Here is a 7,569-nt window from a genome sequence, read left to right on the forward strand (position 1 = left end):
CTTCGTTTGTGTTCAACGACCAGACAAAGGCGTCACAGAACCCCACCTTCATTAATAAAGCTTTCCTCTTTTATTCGCAATATCCAGATTGCAATCTCAGTTTCTTGCTTGTTCTTCGTTTGCTCGCAGGAAGTAGACCCTCGTGGTCTGGTTGATCGTGCTTCGGCATGGTCAATAACCCCTCGGAAGTTGGTTTAGCGATTGCTAAGGCGCGACGTCTTCGCACGTTCGTAGTCGGATCGTCAAAGTCGACTCCCATAGAACACGATTGCTATCTCATCGAAACATCAGGACACCTTTGCCTCTATCAGACCAGGAGGAGCGTCGTCACGAGGAGTCAGCCCCCGAGGTCCCCCTGGCTCCGGAAGTGCCGATGTCCGGCTCGTCCTCCGAGGTCCCAAAGGCTCAGGAACCCTTGGTCTCCCAGGCCCTGGTGATGGCGTCGCCTCCTTCTCCTATCGCGCCATTGTTCCCAGGTTCTTCTGCCTCCTCTGCTGTCTTGGAGCGTGCTCTTTCAGAGATGACTCAGCCGCGGGAAGATCTCCTGGGCATGGATCCGCGCCTGGTAGCCGGGCTCCAGGAGCTGGCCTCCGGCTGGCTTCAGTCTAACGCAGCAGTCCGAGCGACGCTGAGCCAGGCCGCGACGACCTCCGAGAACGAGAAGCGGGCCGCCGCTCAAGGCCGCCCACGACCGCTGCCGGGCGCTGGAGGACGAGCTGAAGGGTCTGCGTGATGAGCACACCGAAGAAGCTCGTGGCTGCCAGGCGAAGGAGAAGGAGATGAGGGCCCAGGAGGACGCCATCAAGAACCACGACGCCGAGCTGGGGGAGTTGGCGAAGGCGCAAGGCACTGAACGCGACCGGCTGGAGGAGCTGGAGCGGAATGTGGAGGCGAGGAAGGTCGATCTTGACGCCAAGGCGAAGGTCCTGGCTAAGGACCACGCGGCCTTCGCGCTTCTCGAGAAGAGGTCCCGCGAGGCTCTAAAGTCACTCTATGAAAAGGGCTTGGAGAGGCCGTTGACCACCGATGAGGACGGCCCCGCCCAGCTGCTTCCCTACTTTGTGAAGGCGCTCGAGGAAGTCGTGGACGGCATCGCTCACATGGCAGAGGCGGAGGCTCGTGTCCTTTCTTCAGCTGCACTGATGCGTGTCTGTAGCCATCTGCACCTTCGTGACCCCAGCGCTCGTCTCGACGAGCTGCTAGAGCCTCTGGCTGATGAACACTGCACGGCTGCCGCCGCAGCCGTGAAGGGTCAGGTGGAGGCCCTTCTGAAGAAGTTCCGCGGCTTCGCTTCCGCGCCTTCGACCGGAGGCGCCGCCACCCCTGCAGCTCCGGCCGGTGGCCAAGACGAAGGTGACATCATCAAGGGAGGAGTGCCTCTCGCGGGCGTCGATGGTGTTCAGGGATGACCTGCGGCCCCCTTCCTGTTTTATTCCCGCAACATGCACCATGCCTCGTGGAGGCGTTAAATGTGCGTTTGATATTGTGAGAACAATATGTCTTGTAATATTTGCTTTGAGATTTTGCAATTTTTCTTCCTATTTGCTTTGTGTTCTGCGTCGGTAGAGCCCCGCCCCGCGCATACCTCAGCCGCCGTTGGGCCGAACGGAGACCAGGACGGATCCAAGGAGTCAGGGGCTACGTGACCAGTCAGGCTCCTGTGTCGCGATGCTCAGGAGTCCCCCTTGACGCGCAAACATCTTATAGGAAGGAGACACGGGGGTAGGTTTGGTGTTCTACGTCGGCAGAGCCCGGCCCCGCGCATACCTCAACCGCCGTTGGGCCGACCGAAGACCAGGACGGACCCAAGGAGTGTGGGGCTACGTGACCAGTTGGGCTCCTGAGTCGCGATGTTCAGGAGTCCCCCTTGATGTGCAAACAACCTCCATACCTTTGCCCTCGCCGTGGCTCGGCTCGGGAGGGGCGTGCGACGACCAGGTCCGAGGGACCTGACTAGGGTAGCGTACGCTTGGGCGTAACCCGAGCGCAGCCCCCATGCCCAGTCCCCTCGCGCGACTCTCCCGAGGGGAGGGTGTTGCAATGAGGCCGGACACTGAGCTCTGGGGCTCCCTGAGGTTGGTGCGGCCGTGAGACCGCCCTCAGTTGTTTATCACCAGCGCGGAGCATAGTGCTTCCGCTTGTGCACGGGTATAGCCGCTCCTCGGTAGTGTCGACAGCCAGCACGGAGCATGGTGCTTCCACTGGTACGTGGGAGGGGGACTCCCTACTGCGGAGAGCCCCCCAGGGCATGTACAGCCTGCCCTGACACGTGGCTTGCACGGCAGGGCTAGGTGAGGTGTATCTGGGCACTCGTGAGCCAGCGCGGGACTCACGAGGCCCTACCTCAAGGCAGGTTGCGCCTGGTCTTGATTCTTGTTTGCTGTGGTGATCCTGCGAGGTGGTTAGTCAGCCTACGGCGAGCGAATCTCCTGAGGTTATTGCGTGAGAAAGCCAAGCACCAACGGCCCCAGGAGGTGACGTGAGCGGGGCCGGCCCGCCAGACAGAGCTAAGCCGTTGGATTTATCGACGCTGCAAGGACGGGCCCGAGCACAGATGCCGTGCCTCACCTTCTCACGCAAAAGGTCCTGAAGAAAAGACGGTCGGCGCGCGGTTCCCACGGGGAGGCGACAATCAAGCATGTGATAGTCATAGGTAGATTAAGCATGGAAAGCAGACTAGCTCAAGTAAATGCAGGGAAGGTACATGCCACTGGGCCAGGCCTGAGCAGCTTGGGGATGATGCAGCCCGAGGGGCGCCCCTGCAAGGTAAGCTAAAGACATGAAAAGGGATACATGCCACAGGGACGGACCCACGTGGCCTGGGAATGATGCAGCCCGAGGGCGCTCCCAGCTAAATAAACTTGGAAAATGTCATCTGGTTTTGTTGATGAAGGGATGTTGGGGGAGCTGAAGGTACGCGGCGAAGGGGTTGTTCCTCACGAACCGACGGGGCCCTGAGCTCGAGAGGCTCTAGAGGTCCAGGCAGTTCCTTGAGGACCGTCTCCATCTCCATCAGGGCGGCGTAGTGCCTGGCCTCCTAAGTCGCCAGGGCGCGCTGCAAATCGCGCTGATAGGCGGACGCCCCACGCTCGGAAGGCCAAAAGGCATGCGAATGTAGCTGTGAGGTGGACCCTCGCAGCGTCCCACGCGCGAAGGCCAGAAGAGCTCCTGAGATGCGGCCCTGTTGAGCCCTGGGACGTCAATGCAGACGCGCAGCCCGGCATCCTCGCCTGGATGGGAGGCTGCGCTAGGTGAACGGCGATCGCCGCACATGGCCCTCGCATCTTGCAGCTCCTGGGTGGTCTTTGTGATGAACTCCTGAGCGGTGGGCGCTCCTTGCCCTGTGTTCTCCTGAGGAAAAGGTGTCGTGAAGCACGCCTCCTAGTGATGCCCGAGCGCCTCCCTCGTGATGTTAGCAAGGTCTGAGGCCCTCCAGAAGAGAGCCCCGGAGCCCTGCCCGAGAAGGGCGCCGGGCGCGCTTTCCTATGCGATGGAGGGAGGCGCCCCTAGCGCGGGCGCTAATCCTGACGAGGTACCGCTCGCGACGCCACCCTCCTGAGGTCCTGCACGGCGTAGCTGCTTCTTCTTCTTCTTGGGGGTGGCCTTAGGAGGGCACTCGCCCTTGCTGTCGGGGTCGTCGATTGCTGCAGCTTGGAAGGCACGCTCGAGGGAGCACACCGCGTCTCTTTCTTTGCACGGGACTGTTATGATTCCGCCGCTTCCTGGCATCTTGAGGACATTGTAGCCGTGGTGGGACACCGCCATGAACTTGGCCAGGGCTGGATACCCGAGGATCGCATTGTACGGCAGACGGATGTGTGTGACGTCGAAGTCGATGAGCTCGGTGCGGTAGTTGTTGAGTTCTCCGAAGGTGACAGGGAGGCGGACCTGCCCTATCGATGTGGTGGAACCGTTGGTCACTCCTGAGAAAGGCTTGGTGGGCTGAAGCTGGTCGTAGGGCACTTGAAGGCTGTCGAACATGTCGACGGACAAGACATTAAGCCCTGCGCCGCCGTCGATGAGGGTCTTGGTGACTTGCACGTTGCTGATGACTGGGGAACAAAGCATCGAGAGGGCGCTAGCGGTAGCCGCGCACTTGAGCTGATCTGCCGAACTGAACGTGATGGCGCACTTGGACCATCTGAGCGGGCGCGTGGCCTCGAGCTTGGGGACGACTGCATTCACTTCACGAGTAAACTGTTTGAAGATATGCTGCGAGGCAGGGGCCTGAGCTCCGCCAAAGATACAGGCGATAGCACGCGATTCCTGGAAGCCCGCAGCCCCCTCGTCTTGATGGTCGTCGTCATTCCTTGTTGGTGGTGGCGGTAGTGGAGGAAGACCGGTGTTGCCCTGAGGACGATCCTCACAAGGCTGGTCCATCCAGGCGCCTTCGCGAGGCTGATCCTGCCAGCGGTCCTCACGTGGCCGGTTGCGCCACTCCTGGCACGGGTCGCGGTCATCCCAGCGTCCGCCACCACGTCCTCCTCCTCGGCCATAGCCCCGGTCGTTGCGCTCGGGGCATCAACCGAAGCGTCCTTCTCGAATGGCTATGAGCTCTTGACAGTTGCTCGTGTTGTGGCTATGCAGGTTATGGAAGGCGCAGAACAGTCGGCTGCTCTTGGATGACTCAGGCTGGTCTCTGCCGCGCTTGGAGTCCGGCTCCGCCGCGAGCACGGCTGCTCCCTTGCGCTTCACGTCCTTGGCCTTGGCTTTCTTCTCCTCTGGGTCCGTAGCCGGGAGCTCTAGGAGGGAGAGGCGCCCCTCCTCAGCTCTTGCGCACTTGGTCGCCAGGTTGAACAACTCTAGGGACGTGCATAGCTCCTCGTGGATGGCGAGCTCCTCCTTCATCTTGACATCACGGACGCCATCAGAGAACGCGGAGATGATGGCCTCGTCCGTCACCTTGGGGATCTTGAGGCGAATGTTGTTGAAGCGCTGGATGTACTTCTGGAGGGTCTCTCCTGGTTGTTGCTTGACACGGCGTAGGTTACCCGCGGCCGGAGGGCGGTCGCGAGTGCCCTGGAAGTTGGTGACGAAGCAGTCGCGCATCTCGTCCCAGGAGGAGATCGAGCTTGGAGGCAGGTTCAGGAGCCAGGAGCGGGCACCATCTTTGAGAGCCATGGGGAACCAGTTCGCCATGACTTTCTCGTCGCCGTTGGCCGCCTCGATGCTCAGCTCGTAGAGCTGCAGGAACTCCGCAGGGTCGGGAGTGCCGTCATAGCGAGAAGGCAGATCCGGCTTGAACTTGCCCGGCCAGGCGACACTACGCAGCTCGGGGGTGAAGGCGCGGCAGTCGGCCGTGGTCACCGGTGCCCATCTTGGAGGTGGAGCTTGGTCTTGGCGCCTGCGCGCCGCCACAGCAAGCGACGCGGGGCCCTGCCGCAGTGAGCGATCCTGACATGGCAGTGCGGGGAGTGGCGGAGCGTTCTCTTGCGGTCGAGGGACTTCTTGACAGCTTCTTTCTTCACGCGCGGGCACCGGATGCGGTAGGTCGCGCCGTGGAGCCGTGCGCCTTGGCGCCAGGGCGCCGTCTTGGTGCAGAAGTGGTGGAGGTGCTCCGTGAGCTACGTTACCCGTAGCTGGCGGAGGACGTGGCAGTGAGAGGGACGGCGCAGGGCCCTGACAAGCTCGGCGATGCGGTCGAGCCAGTCCTCATAGAGGTCGTCGACTGGGCGGTAGCGCAGGAGCTCATGCGCCATGAGGAGCGCGGCCCATGCGTCCGTGGGAGCGCGACGAGCGTGAGACGACGAACCAGCGGGAGTCAGCGACGAAGTGGCGGTGCGGCCGTCCTGCCGCACCGAGAGGTGCAACGAGGATGCTTGCTGCTCGTTCCCCACCGGGCCGGTGGCGGCGTTGGCGGCAGGCAACGGAGAACGATGGGGTGGCCCGCCGACGGGAGCCATCTGAGCAACGCGGGTGGTGAGGGCAGCCCGGTGCTCGGCGCGAGCGTGGCGTGCGTCCTCCATGGAGACGATGAAGCAACGGGACGCAGAGCGACGGAAGGGAAGCTTCGGCGCTCCCCTACCTGGCGTGCCAAATGTCGGATCTCGGGTTTTGGCAAAACCCTTAAGGCTCGAACTCTGGGGTGCGCACGAAGATCTCCCCCTACTGATCCACGTCCTAGCTTTGCTAAGATCTCAAGGACTAACTCGACGAACTCGCAACACAGAGAACACAAGATTTATACTGGTTCGGGCCACCGTTGTGGTGTAATACCCTACTCTAGTGTGGTGGTGGTGGATTGCCTCTCGGGCTGAGGATGAACAATTACAAGGGGAAGAACAGCCTCCTGAGGTTGAGGTGTTCTAGTGCTCGGTGTTCGGCTAAGGGTTGGCTAAAGATCAGATGCCTCAAGCTCAGTTGCCGCCTACTGTGGTCGCTAGCCCTATTTATAGAGGCCCTGGTCCTCTCCCCAAATATTGAGCAGGAAGGGAGCCAACAATGGCCAATTTGAAAGGAGACAAATGGTACAGCTTATCATGACAAAAGCAGTCTTCGCCTGCAAAAGGCTCTGGTGGTGACACCGCCTTGGGCTCCATGGTGACCTCTGTCCTGCCGTCCTGCTGGTCTTTGTCTCATTGCACTGATATGGAAACCTTTGCTTGATGCCTCGGTACTCCGCGCCTGCGCTTGCCCCTTTAGCACCAAAGAGGAAACAAGGACACTGCGCGTGCTGGCGCCTGCCTGGTGCCCGCCTAGTCTCGGTCGTCATGGCTCACATCACGAGAACCTCGCGAGGTTTGCCTTGTCTTGATCTGTCCCCCCTCGCGAGCCAACTTGGTGAGGCCGCTCCCGAGGAGGTCTTGCGTCGCCCGCCTCGTGAGGGTTGGCCCCTCGTGAGGGTCTTGAGTGCTTGTTGGTGAAGATGGGCCGTACGGGCCCGCTCGCAGAGACACGTCGTGGGCCGCAGGCAGGCAAGTCTGGGGACCCCGTTCCCAGAACGCCGACAGCTGCTAATCTAATACTATCACTGGTTAAATGAAGAAATGCTTTTTTCTTGGGTATCCTGGTTTAGTTCCCATCAAGATAATCATGATGCTTCTGTTTGTTGGTGTACTTTTCATTAATTCTTATTCACAATTGAGATGTCGTTGTTAATTTTTTACCACTGCCAAAGCAAAGTAACAACACTATATCCCTTTTTCATATTTTTGCAAACAGCGATGCATATCTCCATACCCGGGCATGTCTTCCTCAAGTTTAGTGGAACTGCACAAAATTGGATAGCCATTGTTGTTCCGCCTCACTGTCCTCTGCCACGTGGTTCTTCCTTCCTCAAGCTTGATTAATGAGAAGAAACAGACCACAGTGAGGATTTGTCGAACTTCATAGGTTCCTCACCCAAACTTCATGCCAAATGGATGATGCATCACCACGATGACATGTCGATGCTCATGGTTGCGTGTAACACCCATGATGCGGCTATATCTCCCACGTGTCGAGGCACGACTTAGAGGCATAACCGCATTGTAGGTTTTGTCGCAAGAAGGGTCATCTTCACACAATCCCATGTAATGAACAAGAATGGGATAAAGAGTTGGCTTACAATCGCCACTTCACACAATACAT

Source organism: Triticum aestivum, chromosome 2D (assembly GCF_018294505.1).
Source record: "Triticum aestivum cultivar Chinese Spring chromosome 2D, IWGSC CS RefSeq v2.1, whole genome shotgun sequence".
In the NCBI taxonomy this organism is placed as follows: domain Eukaryota; kingdom Viridiplantae; phylum Streptophyta; class Magnoliopsida; order Poales; family Poaceae; genus Triticum; species Triticum aestivum.